The sequence below is a fragment of the Bufo bufo genome, chromosome 2 (assembly GCF_905171765.1).
Source record: "Bufo bufo chromosome 2, aBufBuf1.1, whole genome shotgun sequence".
Lineage (NCBI taxonomy): Eukaryota > Metazoa > Chordata > Amphibia > Anura > Bufonidae > Bufo > Bufo bufo.
Genome location: NC_053390.1, coordinates 320,934,654 through 320,954,530, shown reverse-complemented (window position 1 = coordinate 320,954,530; position 19,877 = coordinate 320,934,654). Strand labels below are relative to the sequence as shown.

Sequence of the window (19,877 nt, the reverse complement as noted above, 5' to 3'; positions counted from 1 at the left end):
AACCTTTTATTTTCTTTATTTCACAAATTTGTTTATAATTTTTTTGTATTTTTACTTTTTTTATGGAACTAAAGTGAATTAATTCTCAGACTACAGCAGGGATGGTGTCATAGGTTAAGGGAAGGGAAAACACCAAATACACACCACAACGAATAGACAACAATCTAGGCCTTAAAAGCTAAGGAAGAGGGATGGTGAACTCGTATTAATCCCTAGATCTTTCCCTAACTCCTGCCAGTATGAGCAGATCCTGATGGTGGAAATACTCATACACCGGATACCTAAAGCCCTGCTAAAACTGATGAGCCCTAGGATAGGTAGCAGGGGATGAGACAGCTGGTTCCTTCCAGAATGAAGGAACCTGACGAAGGCAACAAGTACTTACCTTACAGATGTATGGAGAAGCAGGAGATCCAAGACAAACCCAGCACTAAAAACTCCAAGCAGATGGTCGGCAGTGTGAGGCGGATCTAAATAGAGCCTCATCACTGATAACGAGCTGCACCTGAGGAGAGGTGAGATCCTGCCAAACAACAACATACATAGTGGAAAACAGAGAGACCTGTCAGATAGCCTCACGTGCTGCAAGTCTATCCGATCTTCTCACCTCTCTCACAGGAGGGACCATGACAGATGGCCAACCTGCTGCTCCCCAGTTGTTGTAAAACTACAATTCCCACCATGCCCTGCTGTAGGCTGATAGCTATAGGCAGTCTGGGCATGCTGGGAGTTGTAGTTTTGCAACAGCTGGAGAGCCGCAGGTTGGCTATCCCTGGACTACAGGATCACAGATAATGTTATAGCCAGAAGGGGGTGCTCTCCCATTAAGGATCTTCCCTTGTTAAAGCAGCTTTATTCACAAGTCAATGAATCACGGATGTGTGCTGTTCGTGTTCGCCACAGACCGCACATGGATACATTGACTTTAAAATCTTTATTCACACCTCGGATTGCGGAAAAACAATGGAAACATGCACAACTTTGGTGTACCAAACACGCCCATTGAACTCTATGGATCCTTAAAAACCACTGACAAAACACTGATGGCATCAGTGTTCTGCCAGGGGTTTTCACTGAATATTGGTAGAAGAGGCTCTGTAAATCCCTTTTAAAACTTAGCAGTGCGCGTGGAATACTGATGAAACACAGAGAGCATAAAACGACACACAAACCAACAATGGTCAAAAGTACAGAATAGATGCAAACCTTTGATTACAGTTTATCTTTTTGTAGGCTTCACTCCTGGTTTTGGCTCACAATCACCGATTCAAAACACCTTCTTAGTTCTTGTTCTTGTGCCTCTATAGGTCAGAGCTGTTTTGGCAACACAAGAGGACCTGCATAAAATTAGATTTTAATGATCTGGCTGATCGGTTTATATTTGGCAGGTAAACAGGGAACAGATTGATGCATAGATGAGTGCAGGATTTGACTACTGAAAGTTTGTTTTCAGTCTGTAACCATAGGAGCTCTAGACAATAACAGTAGGATATTTTTAATGACAACTATTTGCAGTGACTTAAATTTTTGTTTTGTTTTGTCAAATACACTGGAGCAAAACAGAAAAAATTACATTGACTCCACACAGAGCTTTAAAGTAGTTGTTTTTCCAAAAATGTCAATGTAGCTAAGATTGAAACTTAGAACTAGCATAGTGCACAGAGCAAATCAGTAGCCTATGGTCGAAAAAACAGAAAATTGCCTTTACTGTCCTGCCAAAATTAGCCCAACACAACACTTCTATCTGACTGAACGCTTTCGGAAATGATTGTGGTTTATAATGGTCATGTAGTGCAGGCTGTGCACAAAAGCAGCGTGAAAGGAGTATAAAGCCATCTGTTAACAGTTTGTTACAAAAGGACATTTCTTTGCAGATGATCCATTTTTCTCTTTAAATATTTTAATGAGTGCCATATATCAATAAATTATACATATTTTAGCAAATTACAATAATGTACATAGTCGTAATTCTTGTAAAGCACTGCAGTTTACAAGTTTATCCAATAAATTCTTAAGGTAGAATGTGGACTCCTTGCATAACATTGCACTGCCTGTATAAATGTAGTACTGTAGGGGTTGTTCCTAAGGACACCCCCTGTCCATATTCTTTATTATGGCATTTAGAACTTCCTTCTATTGGCCAGAGTAGTGAGCCTCAGCAAAAAGTGGAGAGGAATTAAAGGGATTGTCCCACAAAAACATAGGGGAAGATTTATCAAACTGGTGTAAAGTAGAACTGGCTTAGTTGTCCATAGCAACCAATTGGATTCCACCTTTCAGGTGGAATCTAGTTGGTTGCTATTGGGAATTAAGCTAGTTCTACTTTACACCAGTTTGATAAATCTCCCCCATATTCAACATTTTTCAAACCAGCACCTGGATCTGAATACTTTTGTAATTTCATGTAATCAAAAATTCAGTATAGCCACTGAGTTATTCAATAAAATGTATCTGTATAGCGCCACCTGCTGTTTGTTGTTTTCCTTATTTCTCTATTTACTGTTCTGAAGTGGATACACATGCTTAGTTCCATCCTTCAACTGCTACAAGCTCTGTCTACTGTTAGAAGATGTGACAGTTCCAGGAAGAGAACTGCAGAACAAAGGATATGCCTCCTAAGAAAGTACACACCCCCTGAGATACTGAAAAAAGGACACACCCCTTAGCTGCAGCAGAAATAACACACCCCCTTGAACAAAATCTAGAAAGTGGTGAATGGGAGGTCTCTGGATCTAGGTGAGGTACAGGGCTTTGTTAGAAATAGATTACCACAGATTATATGATATCTATTTTTTTTTACATTAATCATGGGTTAACCCTTTAACACAAACAGTTATTTTTAAAGGGTTAGTGTTAGTGTATGGCCATTGACCCAGGATATGTCATAATGGAGGTGGAAACAACATTGTTCAGGGAAACAGAAATTTATTCAGCTAAAGCAACAAGTGTAATAGTTACACACAATGATATTTAGCTTGGTATTTACAGTCTTAAATGGGTACACAGCTTGGTGGTTACAAGTAATGGTACACAGCTTGGTGGTTACAAGTAATGGTACACAACTTGATGGTTACAACCTTATATTGGTACACAGTTTGGCAGTACAGTCTTTACTGGGCACAAAGCTCAGTGGTCTCCGGGTGTACAGCTTACTGGTTACAGTTTTTATTGAGAACATACAGCTTAATGGTTACAGCATCTGTTCAGCTCACAGAGCAACTAACAGTAATTAGCAAATGCAGGGCCACTGTGGAGTTTACTTGGCCTCCAGTTATGGTTGTAGGCCAGAGTGCCTTGGCTTCCACCTGGTCACAGTTCATATACATATTAGAGGTAGTCCAGAATCAATTGCAGGATATACAGGGCCTTTTCTGGTCACAAGGGGATTTACCTCTTCAGATCTTGCATTAGGCATGAAAGTTTTGCTTGCAGTGTTCCATTAACATACAGCGACCAAAATCAGATACATATAGAGCATGTAATAGAGGTTAATAGAGTAAGATGACAATGATGGGAATTTGTTCACATGTCATGTTAACATTTGTTCAGTTAAAAAAAAGCACCACTCCTGTCCATGGGTTGTGTCTGGTTTCGTTGTTCAGCTCCATTGAAGTGAATAGGGCTGCGCTGTAAATACCACACAACCTGTGTACAGGTGTAGTGTTGCTTTTGTAATCAAAGTCTTGGAGAACCCCTTTAATTGCACTGTGCTGGAAAAGCTTTCCAATCTCTTCTCTTCAGCATTGTCTACTAAAATGCACTTATGCTACTTTACTTTTTCATAAACTAGAATAAGAACTAGAAACAGACTGATGCAGTATCTTTTTTTCCCCTTGGAACTCAGAAGAGGAAGAGAATAATAGACGGGCTCTCTTTGGATCTAGTCTTGTTACCCCTAACAACAACAGGAGTGTGAATTATGCTTACATTATTGCTTGTTATCGAACTAACGGCATGGACATCCTGTCATGTGACCTCCACCTTGACAGGATGTTTATGCAACTCCAGAGTAAGCGGTAACATAAACAAAAAGGAGACATCTTTCCTTTATACATTAAGGCTACATTCCTGGATCTGTTGATTCTCCCATGATTACACCAGAACAAGCACTTCAGGGTAAGGGTAGGTGCATATCTGCGGCACAACATCTGTGCCACAGATGTGAACCTACCCTAAGCACTCACTGCAGCACTTAGAAGATCAAGAGTAGAAGAGGAAATATAAAACGAGGTCTACATCAGAATGTGGTATTATTTTAACAGTACAGTATATTTTATTTTACAGTGTAGGAGCCTTGTAATTAATATTTTGTATACTTCAAAAAATTAACTTTTTGCTTCTGACTAGGGATGAGTGAATTTTATATTTTGAAGTTTGTGTGTGGGTTCGTGTTATGGTATTTACTGATTTGCGTTATGTATTCCGTTACCACGGACCATAACGCAATTCCATGACAGAATGCATAACGGAATGCCTTTAGAGGCATTCCGTTATTCATTCCATAATAATAGATGTTTATGGCCTGCATAACGGATCCGTCCGGTTTCTGTTATGCAGGAGAGGACTCCAGCATAACGAAAACCGGACAGATCCATTATGCTGGCCATAGACTTCTATTATGACGGAATGATTAATGGTATGCCTCTAAAGGTAACGGAATCCATAACGCAATTCAGTAATACCACACACAAACACACAAACTTAAAAATATGAAATTCGCTCATCCCTACTTCTGACACACTTAAGTCACCTGCTACATTAACACCTACACTTTGTACCTAAGGATTGTAGCACATCCTTTGATTGCACAATGTAGGGTACAATAATGGCTAGAATGGCAGAACCATTGCAATACTTTCTGATGATTACAGGTAGTAATTATAAATACATCATTTATATTTAATAGCATAGCCGGATCATCAAATCTATCACTCAAAGTTGTATTTAATATAATTTAAATTCACTGCATTTCAGAAACTAAAGGGACACGGTGTAAATGAAATTCCCGTATGAATAAGGTCATCAGAGACACGTTGATGAAGTGGATATATAATAAATGCATTGTTAGAGATAATATTTTCTTGATTATAGCCTGAAAATTCACCAATTTTAAGTAATTGTCAGAGATTAGTTCAACTCCTTGTCTAAAAATATCGACATGTAATACTGCAAAGGCATTGTGGGAAAAAGGCAGGATCTGCATTGTGCTTTTATTAAAACAATTTTCCATATTTAACAACCTTCAATTTCATGATACGCAAGATATTATTAATACCCATCTGCCCCAATCCCCTTCTGTGTAGCCAGCCCAAAAGAGACAAAAAAAAAAACACAATAAAATATTCCTAAATGATTAATCCACCATCTTCATTTAACTAGATCTTTTTTTCCCAATCCCTCATTAATTTATTTGATAATAACAGTTTTTTTTTATCATGTAGCATGATACCATTTTGAGGTACATTGATCACTTTTTATTTTGTTTTTGTGAGGCAGGATAACAGAAAACAGCAATCCTGCAACATTTTTAATAAGGTTAACCAGATAAATAATGTCATAATTTTATATTACAATTTATTAGGAATGCGACAATACCAAATTTGTCATTTTTTATCGGTTTTTAGGTGGATTTTTTATTTAATATACAGTACTGTGCAAAGGTTTTAGGCCGGTGTTCAAAAAATTCTGCAGAGTAAGAGTGTTTTGTTTTTTTATTGCATTTTGTTTGGCCTTGTTTACAAGTCAGTTATTTGATCAGTTATTTCCATCAGTTATTGTGAGCCAAAACCAGGTGCGGATCAAAACCACAGAACAGGTGCAGATCTTTCCCTTATCTCTGTGTAGCCTCAACTCCCGGTTTTGGCTCACAAAAACTGATGGAAATAACTGATTAAATAACTGACATGTGAACAACAAGGCCTTTATTGATAAAAATAAACAATTTACACTTCTAAGTGAATGAACAAAACAGAAATCTAAATCACATCAATATATAATGTGACCAACCTTTGCCTATAACTCCTTAAAGATCTTGCCATTTTTCACCTTAAGGACCAGGCCATTTTTTGCAAATCTGACATGTGTCACTTTATGTGGTGATAACTTTAAAAGTCCTGCTTGTAGGGGTGACCATAACAGAGAGTTGGGGTGTATGGGGGCTATCCATAATTTTTCTATCTCAACCCATCTAGAATATGACAGAAGTGCAGACAAGGCCGGAAGCCTCCTAAGGTGCGTAGCCCAATAATACTTTGCAATATCAGGTACCGCTAATCAGCCCTGCGACCTAAGTGCGGTAAGGGTGGACCATCCGGCGAGAAGCGGTCCCCCATGTTTGTGATAAGCGTGAAGTGGAACTGTGGTACCTAGAACAGAAAAAGGGGAGGGAAGATACAGAAGGGAGCGGGGAGACACAGACACAAACACTTACCCAAAAACCACCATAATGTTAGAACCTTGGGCAATAGTGCCCAGTAAGAGATCAATATAGGGCAATAATTAGATGCCAACAAACTCTACACTCTATTCCCTTCTCCAAAAAAAAAAGGAAGGGAAAGAGGAAGGGTAGTAAAAAAAGACCCTTTTTGGGGTAGAGTGGGCGTTCTGAGAGGAAATGCAAAAAATAATTGAGAACAGGCATAAAAAAGTAAAACAACATTGTGACATTAGGAAAGAAACTTTAATCAGAACTGCAATTGAACTCAGCGATCTACATAGATTTAGTGTTTTGGGTGCAGTGCCCAATCTTTTTACCCTGCCCTGAGCCCAGTGACAGAGAAAAATAACTTTTATCCGTCTGTTAGTTAGGTGGGCGGCGGCGGCCATTTTATGCAAGCTCAGTGCACCAGCACTGCATCTGTGCTTTTGTGACATTGAAATCCAAGTTACAATTACTGCAATAATAATCTGGGTTTAAAAAAACACCCTTTTTGGGCAAAATACTAAATTTTACAGCCCTTGATGCATCTGTACGTGTGAAATTCAAGCGTTATATACTGCTGTCATATTATGTTATTAAAAAAACACCCATTTTGTGCAAAATACTTAATATTGCAGCCTTTGCTCATCTGTGATTGTTAAAAACAAGCTTGAAATACTTCAATAATTTTCTGGCTTTTAAAAAACACCAATTTTTGGCAATAACCTCCATCTTGGGCCTCTGCCGCATTAGTCAGTGTGCAATTTAAGCTAGAAATACAGCTATAATTTTCTGGATTTTAAAACAACACACATTTAGGGCAAAAATCCTAATTTTGCAGCCTTGTCTGCATCTGTACGTGTGAGATACACCCTTTAGATACTGTTGTTTTATTCTGCTATTAAAAAAACACCTATTTAGGGCAAAAAACTTAATTTTGCAGCCTTTGCTGCATCTGTCATTGTGAGATACACTCTTTAGATACTGCTGTGCTATTTTGGTATTAAATAAACATCTATTTTGGGCAAAAATCTTAATTTGCAGCCTTGTCTGCATCTGTATGTGTGAGATACAGGCTTTAGATACTGCTGTGCTATTGTCATGCCCCACTCTGACGATGTGCGGAGGTCAGCCAGGATTGCAGCACGAGTTTAGTTTTTGTTTTGATGCCGTGCTGGATCCGCCTCGCATCAGGTGCACTGGGTGGAGTCTTTCGTTTAAATGGTCTCCAGCTAAGTGCTCTGAGCGGATTATACTGTTCATTTTGGTCTGGGAAGGTTGGCTGTCAGTTCCTGCTCTCAGCAGATAAGTGTCATTTCTTGTTTGGTTGTTTATGTCATCTATCCCATCCAGGTTCTGTGCGAGCAGGCTGCTCCTTTCTCCCCACTTCACCATCTCAGGGAGTTCAGGGTTCTGTCAGTACAGGCTGGAAGACACAGCAAACCTACCTTTAAGGTCTGTCTGTGGGCTGAGCAGTGCAGGGAAAGAGGTCAGGGATAAACTAGGAGGTGACCCTTCCCCTGTCTCTCGTCCAGAGCCTGGTTGGTGTGTTATCTGTTATAATGTGCACGTCCGCCGTGACAGCTATTCTGGTATTTTAAAAAAACACCCATTTAGGGCAAAAATCTTAATTTTGCAGCCATTGTTGCATCTGTACGTGTGAGATACACCCTTTACATACTGCTGTGCTATTCTGGTATTAAATAAACACCCATTTTGGGCAAAAATCTTAATTTGCGGCCTTGTCTGCATCTGTAAGTGTGAGATACATGATTTAGATACTGCTGTGTTATTCTGGTATTAAAAAAACACCCATTTAGGGCAAGATCCTAAATTTGAGAAATATAAGGAGAGCGTCAAATAAGGGACGTGGCCCCGATCGTGGTGCTGCTAGTGGAGCTCCTGTTGCAAGGAGAGGATCTGGTCGATCTGTGCCAGCTACACGCACAAGTGAAAAACCTCCTTCAGGTGCGAGTAGGCGACAGAACCTGCAGCGGTATTTGGTCGGGCCTAATGCGGCTCTATGAATGGTGAGGCCAGGACAAGCACAGGTAGATTGGGTTGTTGACAGTGCCTCCAGTTCCTTCACATTGTCTCTCACCATGACTCCTGCTGAAAGATCAGAGTTGACACCTGCAGCCGATGTCCATCAGTCTTTCACCTCACCCCCTTGCAAATCAGCCAAGCAGTCTGAGCCCCAAGTCATGCAGCAGTCTCTTCTGCTTTTTGATAACTCTGTTAGCAAGGTTTCCCAGGCCATCCACCTAGCCCTGCCCCAGAAGTGGAAGAGATTGAGTGCACCGATGCCCAACCACTTATGTTTCAAGATGAGTACATGGGAGGACCATCGCAGCACGTCTCGGATGATGACGAAAAACAGGTGCAAACTACTGTGGCTTTCGAAAGTGTGCAGACCGACAAGGAGGGCAGGGGTGAAGACTGGGTGGAAGATGATGTGGAGGACGATGAGGTCCTCGACCCCACATGGAATAAAGGTCTTTGGAGTGACCTGTGTAGTTCGGAGGAAGAGGCGGTGGTCGCACAGAGCCACCAGCACAGCAGAAAAGGGAGCAGGGTGCAAAAGCGGAGCGTCCGTCCCCTAGACAGTTCGCCTGCTACTGCCCACCGCAGCAAGGGACCAAGCACAACAAAGCCAGCTCCAAGGAGTTCCCTGGCGTGGCATTTCTTCAGACAATGTGCTGACGACAAGACACGAGTGGTTTGCACGCTGTGCGATCAGAGCCTGAAGCGAGGCATAAACGTTCATAACCTGAGCACAACCTGCATGACCAAACATCTAATTGCAAAGCACGAGCTGCAGTGGTGTAGACACCTCAAAAACCAAGAAAGGTCTCTGGCTCCTCCTGCTTCCTCTTCTGCTGCAGTCTTGGCCTCTTCATCCACCTCTGGAGTGACAGTGCCACCTGCCACCCTGCAAACAGAGGATCTGCCAGCAACATCCATCTGGGTCACCAAGCATCTCCACAATGTCCCACGGAAGCGTTCAGCTCTCCATCCCCCAAACACTGGATCGGAAAAGGAAGTAACCCCCAACCCAAACGCGATCCCTGGCCCTGAATGCCAGCATTTCTAAATTACTGGCCTTTTAAATGCTGTCATTCTGTCTTGTGGAACTGAGAGTTTTAAAAGCCTTATGGCGGTGGTTGTCCCACAGTATGTCGTGCCCAGCCGCCACTACTTTTCCAGGCGTGCCATCCCTTCCCTGCACAACCAAGTGGGGGACAAAATCAGGTGTGCACTGCGCAACGCCATCTGTGGCAAGGTGCACCTCACTACGGATACGTGGACCAGTAAGCACGGTCAGGGAGGTTATATCTGCATAACAGCACACAGGGTAAACGCAGTGGTGGCTGGGCCTGAGGCGGATAGTAGTTTGCCACATATCCTTCCGCGACTGAGGATTGCAGGGCGCTTCAGTTTGCCTCCTGTTGCTTCCTCCTCCTACTCTGCTACCTCACCTTCACCACCAACTTCATCACAGCCAGGGGTAAACGATATCAGGCAGTTTTAAAACGTATCTGTTTGGGGGACAAACCCCACACCGCGCAGGAGTTGTGGACGGGCCTTGAACAATAGACTGATGAGTGGTTGGTGCCAGTGATCCTCAAGCCCTGCCTGGTGGTGTGCTATAATGGGTGAAATCTCGTAGCAGCTCTGGAACTAGCCGGTTTGACGCGCATCCCTTGCCTGGCGTATGTGCTGAATTTGGTGGTGCAGAGATTCCTTAAAAATTACCCCGATATGTCAGAGCTTCTGCATAAAGTGCGGGCTGTCTGTGCGCGTTTTCGGCGTTCTCACCCTGCTGCTGCTCGCCTGTCAGCACTGCAGCGTAACTTCAGCCTTCCCGCTCATCACCTCATATGCGACGTGCCCACAAGGTGGAACTCCACCTTGCACATGCTGGCCAGACTGTGCGAGCAGCAGCAGGTGATAGTGGAGTTTCAGCTGCAGCACGCACGGGTGAGTCGCTTTGCGGAACAGCACCACTTCACCACCAATGACTGGGCCTCCATGCGAGACCTGTGTTCCTTGATGCGCTGTTTCAAGTACTCCACCAACATGGCCAGTGCCGATAACGCCGTTCTCATCGTTACTATCCCATTTCTATGACTCCTTGAAAAAACGCTGCTGGCGATTATGGAAGAGGATGTGGCACAGGAGGAGGAAGAGGGATCATTTCATAGGGTTTCCAGACAGTCATTCACAAGTGGCTCCGAGGGTGGGTTCCTGCACCCACAAACGTCAGGTACACAATTGTCCAGCCAGGGCACAGTTCTGGAGGATGACGAGGTGATGGATGAGGAGGAGGAAATGGAGGAGGAGGAACCATGTTCACAGCAGGGTGGCACCTAGACCAGCTCATGGCCATCACTTGTGCGTGGCTGGGGTCATACAGAGGACACAGACGATACACCTCCCACAGAGGACAGCTTTTCGTTGCCTCTGGGCAGCCTGGAACACATGAGCGATTACATGCTGCAGTGTCTCCTCAACAACCGCCGAACTGCCCACATTCTAACTTGTACGAGGATGAGGAGGAGGATGGGGATGAAGCATGTTCACAGCGGGGTGGTAACCAACGCAGCTCGGGTCCATCACTGGTGCGTGGCTGGGGGATATGGAGGACGCAGACGATACGCCTCCCACAGAGGACAGCTTGTCCTTACCTCTGGGCAGCCTGACACACATGAGCGACTACATGCTGCAGTGCCTGCGCAACGACTGCAGAGTTGCCCACATTTTAACATGTGCTGATTACTGGGTGGCCATGCTGCTGGATCCCCGTTACAAGGACAACGTACCGTCCTTAATTCCCTCACTGGAGCGTGATCGTAAGATGCGCGAGTACAAGCGCACGCTGGTAAATGCGCTGCTGGTGGCATTCCCACCTGACAGCGGGGGCACAGTGGAAGCACAAGGCGAAGGCAGAGGAGGAGGAAGAGGTCGCCAACACAGCTGGGGCACCGCCAGTACCTCAGAAGGCAGGGTTAGCATGGCCGAAATGTGGAAAAGTTTTGTCAGCACGCCATAACAACAGCACCACCAGCCGATATGGAGGCAGCATTTCAGCAACATTGTGAAGCAGTATGTGTGCAGAAGCCTACACGTACTGAATGACTGGTCTTCCCCCTTCAACTTCTGGGTCTCCAAATTGGCCACATGGCCAGAGCTTGCCCTTTATGCCTTGGAGGTGCTGGAATGCCCTGCAGCCAGTGTATTATCTGAACGTGTGTTTAGCATGGCAGGGGGCTTTATCACAGACAAGCGCAGCCGCCTGTCCACAGCCAATGTGGACAAGCTCAGGTTTATTAAAATAAACCAGGCATGGATCCCACAGGACTCGTCTGTACCTTGTGCAGAATTGTTATACTACAGCGCAATTGCTCATTCTTGTATTTTGGATATTTCAAACTCTTTTGGAGTGGACCTCCACCTCATAAATCAATTTTTTTTATTTTTTTTTGTATGTATTTTATTTTATTTGATGTCATTTCACTAATTTGTCTATTACATTTTTGGGTTAAATTCACCAACTTTTGGGTGTGATATACCCCAGCTCTACCTAGTTAACAGCTTAATAAATTTCGCACATTTTTCTGTTACATTTTCGGGTGACTTTCAACACCATTTGGCTGTGATAGACCCCTGCTCTACCTAGTAGACAGGTTAATTAATTTCACTAATGTTTCTGTTACATTCTTGGGTGACACTTTAAAATTTTTGCCGTGAATAAACCCACTGCCATGGCAGTGGAACGTGAGCGCAGAGGGCCCCCCGGTCAGACCTGCAAGAGGATGGATGATGGCGCAGATAGGCAGTGGCCAATTCACTACATAGGATGTCTCTATATTAGTTCAGTTTGTCCTCCCTCTCAGTGGGTGTAAAAAAGCCCCCCATTTTAGACCGGTAGCAAGGGTCCAACAAGGTGGAGAGCCAGAAGTCATACCTCTGCCTAATGGTGACAATACTGCTGCTACAACGCAAGCAAGTGAGCATGCATCGGGCCATTTGTGCAAGTGACTCGGAGAGACTCCCTGCCTCCATCTCCACTGCATACTGCCACCTTGTGTCTGGGTCCTCTGACTCCTCTTCCTCATCACCCTGTAGCACCTCTTGCTCCTCCTCTCCTGTCACCTGTGTCTAAAAAACACTAGTGTTGATTGAGCACCCGAGCACAATGGAAGTCAATGGGAGAACCCCAGGCACCCCCTGCTCTGAAGAGAGGAGGGTGTCGGGACTCTAGTTCGGCTTAAGAGTCCCTGTTCTGACTCCATATTTAGCTATATCCTTATATGGAGTCAGTGCTTGGGGACAGCCCAGCGTATTTAAATCTAATTTCTGAAAAGTTTCTGTCAGGATTTGAACTCCCAACACTGTACATTAGAGGCAAGGACCTTATCCACTCAGCTATAAACCTGAATGCAAAACTGTGTTAGAAAAACCTCATAGAAGTCTCCGATGTAGTGAGTATTCCTATTCAGCAGAAGACTTATTTTATATTTCTGTGCAGGTTAACATGTAGCTCTATAGTGTAGTGGTTAACATCCTTGCCTCTAATGTGCAAAGTTGGAAGTTCAAATCCCTGCATAAACTTTCTAGAAATAGCACGAACTGGTGCTCACCCGAGCATGCTGGATCAATGCTAAAAACCACCCAGTTTGCTATATATTGCTTGTGCTCCTCCAGTCCCGCCCCCACAGGGCTCATGTGGACGTGAGATCTAGGTGCCATGTCTCCAGTCCCCTGACTAGCCAGATTTACCAGCATCTGTTCCAGGACATGATGCAGTGGAATGACATTGTTCATTCTGTAGTCCTGGCGACTGACAAATAGCGTGGCCTGAGCAGCTGCAGCTCAAGGAGGGTGTGCTTTGTGGTGCACGAGTGGCTGAAGTGCATGCACAGTTTCCTGTCCATTTTTAAGATGTCTTGCAAATGGGTGGAAGACTTCAGGAACTGCTTGACAACCAGATTGAACATGTGTGCTATGCTGGGCGCATGGCTCAGCCCTCCTTGATACAGCGCCGACACCATGTTCTTCCAATTGTCGGTCACCATGGTTCCGATTTCGAGTTGTCGCTGAGAAAGCCTGGATTTGATTTCTTGATGAAGCAGCCTCCACTGTGTGACTCTGTTCGCCCAGGCAAACGAGGTGCAGAAAAGCATGCTAGAAGAGCACTGTGAATTGTCCCTGCAATGGAGGATGAGGAGGATGAGGAGGCAGACATTGTCGCAGGACCAACAGCGAGAACATGGAGGTGGAAGCGGCATCACCTGGCCAAGTTGCTGGTGTGGCTGTGCAGGAACCACATTCACCCAGTGGGCCGTAAAGGACATGTATTGTCCTTGACCGTAGTGACAGCTCCACACGTCGGCGCTGCCGTGCACTTTGGCAGACACCGACAAGCGCACGGATTGGCCCACTGACAAGCGCACGGATTGGCTCACCTTCTGTATTACATGTTTGTGCAGGGCTGGTACTGCCTTTTTGGCAAAGAAACGATGGCTTGGGACTCTCCACCTCGGCTCGGCACAAGCCATCGTTCTCTGAAAGGTGCAGAGTCCACCACTTGGAAAGGGAGGGACTGCAGCACCAGCAAGGTGGACAGGAGCACGTTCAGCTTCTGTGCCGTTGGATGAGTGCATGCATACAGTTGTCTTTTTGCAATAGCTTCGTGATCGATTGCTGACGGAATGACTGACGACGAGTAGGAGGGTGAGGAGCAGGAGCATCAGGACCAGCAGATAATGGAAAGGACAGACAACTCCCTTCGGCTGAGGTGGTGGAGCCTTGACTGCCTGAAATTGGCTGTGTGCCACTGGTTGATGCAGCGGTTGCTGCGGCAGGCTGGACCACCACATCAGAGCCACGGTTCTCACAGGCCACTTTATGGTGACGCATATTGACGCAGGGCCATGGAGCCAACATTGACACCAGCATTACCTTCTGCCCACAGATTCTACATATGGCCATGTTCACCTCCTCTGGTGGCTTAACAAAAAACTGCCACACCTCTTAGTAGGTGATTTTCCCCCAAACACTATGCACTGACTGACTGCTACCCCCGCTGCCTCTGTGAACCTTTGCACCACTACTTCCCAGGCAGGTAGGCTCCTGCAAAGCGGGTGGTCTACCCGGGCACGTTTGGTTCCCCACCTCTCACTGCTGCCACCCTGCTGACTCCCGGCCTTGCTTACGACTTGCTGGCTCCACTGCTGTCTCACGGGCAAGCTGCCACCCTCTTCTCCTTATGATGATGAAGTCCCTTCGTCACCAGGCTTCCAAGTGCGATCAACTACATCATCAAGTACTGTCTGCACGTAACTGATGTCCTCCTCAACCATCTCTAGGTCAGGAGCCTGACTGCTCGCAACACCAGCTCCCACACCACTCTCCTCATCACTACTTGCTTGCCTAGTGGAGGAGGCGGTGAATGTCTCCTCCAGATCTTGGCTGGGCAGTAGTCTTCTAGTAGCTCATCCTCACTGTATAGTGGAGCTGAGCCCACAGCATACAATACTTCTCTGGCTGAGGGAACAGAAAAGGAGAAAGGCAGGTTGAGGACAGGTGAGGATATGTGGTATGCTGGAAGAGTCCTGCTCCCGGGCCATGCCAACTAAGGGTTCTGTCTGACGAACCCTTAGATTCTTGGCTAGGGAGGTCTGATGTCACTTGCGACAAAGTCGAAGATCGAGTCAACCATTCAAGAACCGCTGGGTTGTTGGTCAAGACACTATCGCTAGCTGACACTGGGAGCGCAGGCCTCTCGAAGTGACCCCTGATGCTACGGCCCCTTACTCTGCTGCGACCACTGCCTGCACCAGAAACATTTAGGCCTCTGCCACTCCCCTGTGCAGGACCTGGCACTTCTCTGTCTGAAATACTGTTAGATCAAATAAATAAATAATTAAAAAGGAAATTAAAAACACCCCCAAAAAAGTCTATACATTTTCTCACTTCACCCCAAAATGGCTAATAAGCCCTTTTTTAACACTAATACACACAAGAAATGGCTTTAGAACATATAACTGCCCCGCTGAACGGCAAATATATTTTTATTTTGCCACTATTACATGACAAAAAAGGCTTTAGAACATATATCTGCACCGCTGAATGGCAAATATATTTTTGCCACTAATACACGCCACAAAAGGCTTTAGAACATGTAACTGCACCGCTGAACGGCAAATATATTTTTATTTTGCCACTAGTACACGACAACAACTGCTGTAATTTTAGCACTTCACCGCACAACGGCTAATAAGTCCTTTTTTCCCACTAATACAAGCCAAAAAATCCTTTAGAACATCTATCTGCACCACACAAGGGCAAACAAGACGTAGAAATATTTTGTTGTAATAAACCCTGTTAATGGCTGTAACACCCTAATAACAAGAACGGTTTTCTGGAATTTCAGAGCTATATAATGGCAATTTGGTTGCCTAGTCAGTGCAGCAAGATGTAATAGGATTGTTCCTATTACCCAGGCTGTCCCCTTCCCTACTGAACTAGTTAAACATAAATGCTGGTTAATGATTCCTCCCTATTCTTTCCCTACACCTTGAATAATCTTTCCCTGCACTTGTAAATAGTTTTTTCTAGCACTGTCCCTAGTGCCTGCTGACGCCTCTCCCTGCACTAAGTACACTGGAAAATGGCAGAATCTAAGATGGCTGAGGCTATTTATAGGGCTGTGACATCACAGGGCTGGCTGACTGCTGATTGGCTGCATTAGCTGGCCGCCTTCCCAGAGTTCCTTGCTCCATGTCCTCACACATGCAGCAGCCATTTTAGGAAAAAATTTGATTAGTTACCACGAAGCGTGAGGAAATTCGGATTCCGTGTGAATTGAATTTTTCCTGACATTCAGATCGAATTCCACTTCGTCAGCTTCGATTCACTCATCTCAAATTATATTCTACAGGCTGGCAACCTATTAGGCCCTGACTTTGGGGTGATGTGAGTTGTAGTTTTTCAACAGCTGGAAAGCCACAGGTTGGGGAAAATTGTCCTAGACTATGGCATCTAAGGTGTTAAATAGCCATGAATGGAAATTCAGTAGCTGCGATCTAGGCCTTTGCATCAGGATGTCAGCTATATGTTAAAACTGACAGCCACTGGTGAATCAACAAAGTTTACCATGGATTTAGAAACAGTAAGCATCCAGTTAATGATTCATTATTATTCTTGCTATATTGGGTTATATTGCCTGTATTGTGTATCTATCTATCTATCTATCTATCTGTCTATCTATCTATCTATCTATCTATCTATCTATCGATCGATCTATCTATCTATCTATCTATCTATCTATCTATCTGTCTGTCTATCTATCTATCTATCTATCTATCTATCTATCTATCTCATATCTATCTATCTATCTATCTATCTATCTATCTATCTATCTATCTATCTATCTATCTATCTATCTATCTATCATCTATCTCCCTTTTGACCACCCAGTGATGTGTAATTACTGTATCTCCATTTCTTATCCTTCCCTGGCCTTACATTTCCTTAGATGAATGGTTTTATGGTTGCACTAATGATAAATAGCATTATGAATCCTCATTTCCGTGCACCGTCTTACTGTCCTTTCTACTGTTCCATTGGGCATTGACATTTTGCAGTCTTTTAAAATATGTTGCCTCCTACTCAGCTGCCACTGTTTGACGCTTTTTTCCAGAGTAGTAATCAATCTGCAGCAGTCTGTATTTGGGACTTTAAACCTGTGTAATATTGTAATATTTGATTTACTTTGAAATGTGAGCTTCTTAGTGACCAATTTTGTAATCCTCTACAGCAGACCGCAATTTTTCTACTCTCAATGATATCTGCTATGCTTGCAGAGTTACTGTTTCACTTTTGTTCATTTGTCATAAGCTACATGTAAGTCTTGATGCACACAATAATAATATATATTTTACTGAGCCATACTATAGCCTCTATTGAGTGAAGTCCTACTTTGCCTCCAAATTAATATGGAGACATGAAGTATTTTCTTCTGTTGGATTCAGTATGATTCTGACAAAAACAAAAGCATGACATTCCAAGCATGACTTATTACGGAGACAATGAAGGTTGCAAACGGGAATTACCTACATAATACTGAATTGTATGCAGCGACCCAGAGGGGAGATGCAGAGCAGAAAGGATAGGAGTGGTAGTTGTGGCATTGAAGATGGTAGTAATACTCAAAGTTGATGGTGGCAGTCCTTCCTCTGGCTCTCCCTGGGCCGTGGGATGAATGGAGGGTGCAGCTCTACTTCCATTGGGGCACACCCTGGTATTGGAGCTCCTGCTTGGTGGTATTTAGAGTGCCCTTGATGGAGAATGTTTGTTTGGGTGCAAGGAAAGAGTGTGGATGTAGAGGCCAGCAGATGAATGGTGGAGTCAAAAACCAGAACCATTGGTTACAATAAGCAATGTCTCTCTCATTAGAGTAGTAGCATCAAATACACAGTGCCAAGGTACATCACAGTGTACTCTTCCCTCAATGGCAGCATATAGGCAGCAAAAAATGATGGTGGTTATAATATTCCCTTGCACTTTCTTTAAAGGACACTTTACAGTCTCTCAATAGAACCACGGACGTGTAATTAGGTGCTTATCATCTCCTTCAGCAGTTCCTGGGCTGAGGGGTGCAGAACTTAAATGGATGCTTTAGCAATATTCCCTCTCCAGAGCAGCAAAGTATTTATGTCGCAAATGAGCACAATACCATGTCTGTCTGAATCCAATGCATGGCCAAAATAAGGTTCTGGGCCTTCTTATATCCTAGAGTTGCTTCCTTGGCAGCTGAAGTCTCAGAGATGAAGGTTCTCTAAAATTACACCTAGCCCTCAGGAGCTAGCATATGTAGGTCTTGTCTTATGCTCTGCTCACACTAGACTCACTAACAAATCAGGGGATGGACCAGTTCCATCAACCTGGAAACCTAAACAGTCTGCCAATTTGTTAACAGTAAGGTTGCTTTACAGATTGCTATTGAATATATATACATAATTAGGGAAGAGCGGACCTGTGGAGGTTCGGGTTCTCCAGGTTCGGCAGAAATTCGGGTCAAAGTTCAGGTTCGGGACCCGAACTCGAACCCCATTGAAGTCAATGGGGACCCGAACTTTGGTGCACTAAAGAGCAAGAGCAGGACAATTGCCCTGTAAACAAATGTGGATAGGGAAATTACTTAAAATAACATAGAATAGAAAAAAAAATAATTATAATCTTGAACTTGGAGACGTACCGTATTTTTCACCCTATAAGACGCGCCGGCCCATAAGACGCACCTAGGTTTTTGGGGAGGAAAATAAGAAAAAAAAATATTTTTAACCAAAAGTTGTGCTTTTGGTGGGTTTGGAACTAAAGGTGGACTGTGGATGGCACTATTACTGGGGATCTGTGAAGGACACTGTTATGGGGGGATCTGTGGATGACGGACACAGTTATGGGGGGATCTGTGGATGATGGACACTGTTATGGGGGATCTGTGGATGACGGACACTGTTATGGGGGGATCTGTGGATGACGGACACTGTTATGGGGGGATCTGTGGATGACGGACACTGTTATGGGGGGAACTGTGGATGACGGACACTGTTATGGGGGGATCTGTGGATGACGGACACTGTTATGGGGGGATCTGTGGATGACGGACACTGTTATGTGGGATCTGTGGATGACGGACACTGTTATGGGGGGATCTGTGGATGACGGACACTGTTATGGGGGATCTGTGGATGACGGACACTGTTATGGGGGGGATCTGTGACGGACACTGTTATGGGGGGATCTGTGGCTTGCACTGTTACAGGGGGGGATCTGTGGCTGGCACTGTTACAGGGGGGGGATCTGTGGATGGCACTGTTAGAGGGGGGATCTGTGGGTGGCACTGTTATATATGTGCCATCCACAGACCCCCCACCCCATAACAGTGCCATCCACAGACCCCCCCAGCCCATAATAGTGCCATCCACAGACCCCCCCGAGCCCATAACAGTGCCATCCACAGACCCCCCCAGCCCATAACTGTGAGATGTCCCCCATAAAAATGTCATCCACAGATTCTACCCCCCCGCCGCTCCAGTATACTTCAATTAATAGTTATTAAACATGCCCCCTCACTCCTAATAGTACCTTACATCCTAACCGCTTCTGTACAATGCCGGTGTTCTGACGAAAGTCTATAGTTTGCCAAAAGTCTATAGCGGAAGTCACGTGGCGCGCTGCGCAAGCGCACAAGCGTACTTCCGCGAAATGGATGGTAAAGAAAGAGATGGATAGTCTCTTTCTTTACCATCCATTTCCTTCTTTACTATCATAGAGTTAGTTTTACAAAATGCTGAGCGCAGCGAGGCTGAGCCCGATGCGTGGCGACGGTACAATATAATGTAGATGCTGTATTTAATGGAGATGACTGTCACTTTAAGACGTCTCTATG

At 44.5% G+C, this 19,877-nt stretch overlaps 1 protein-coding gene across 1 annotated transcript in view; it reads left to right on the top strand.

Moving 5' to 3' along the window:
* The window catches only part of LRRC2 (leucine rich repeat containing 2), a 531,872-nt gene that overhangs the window by 205,653 nt on the left and 306,342 nt on the right, over positions 1–19,877 (top strand). The window lies entirely within an intron of this gene.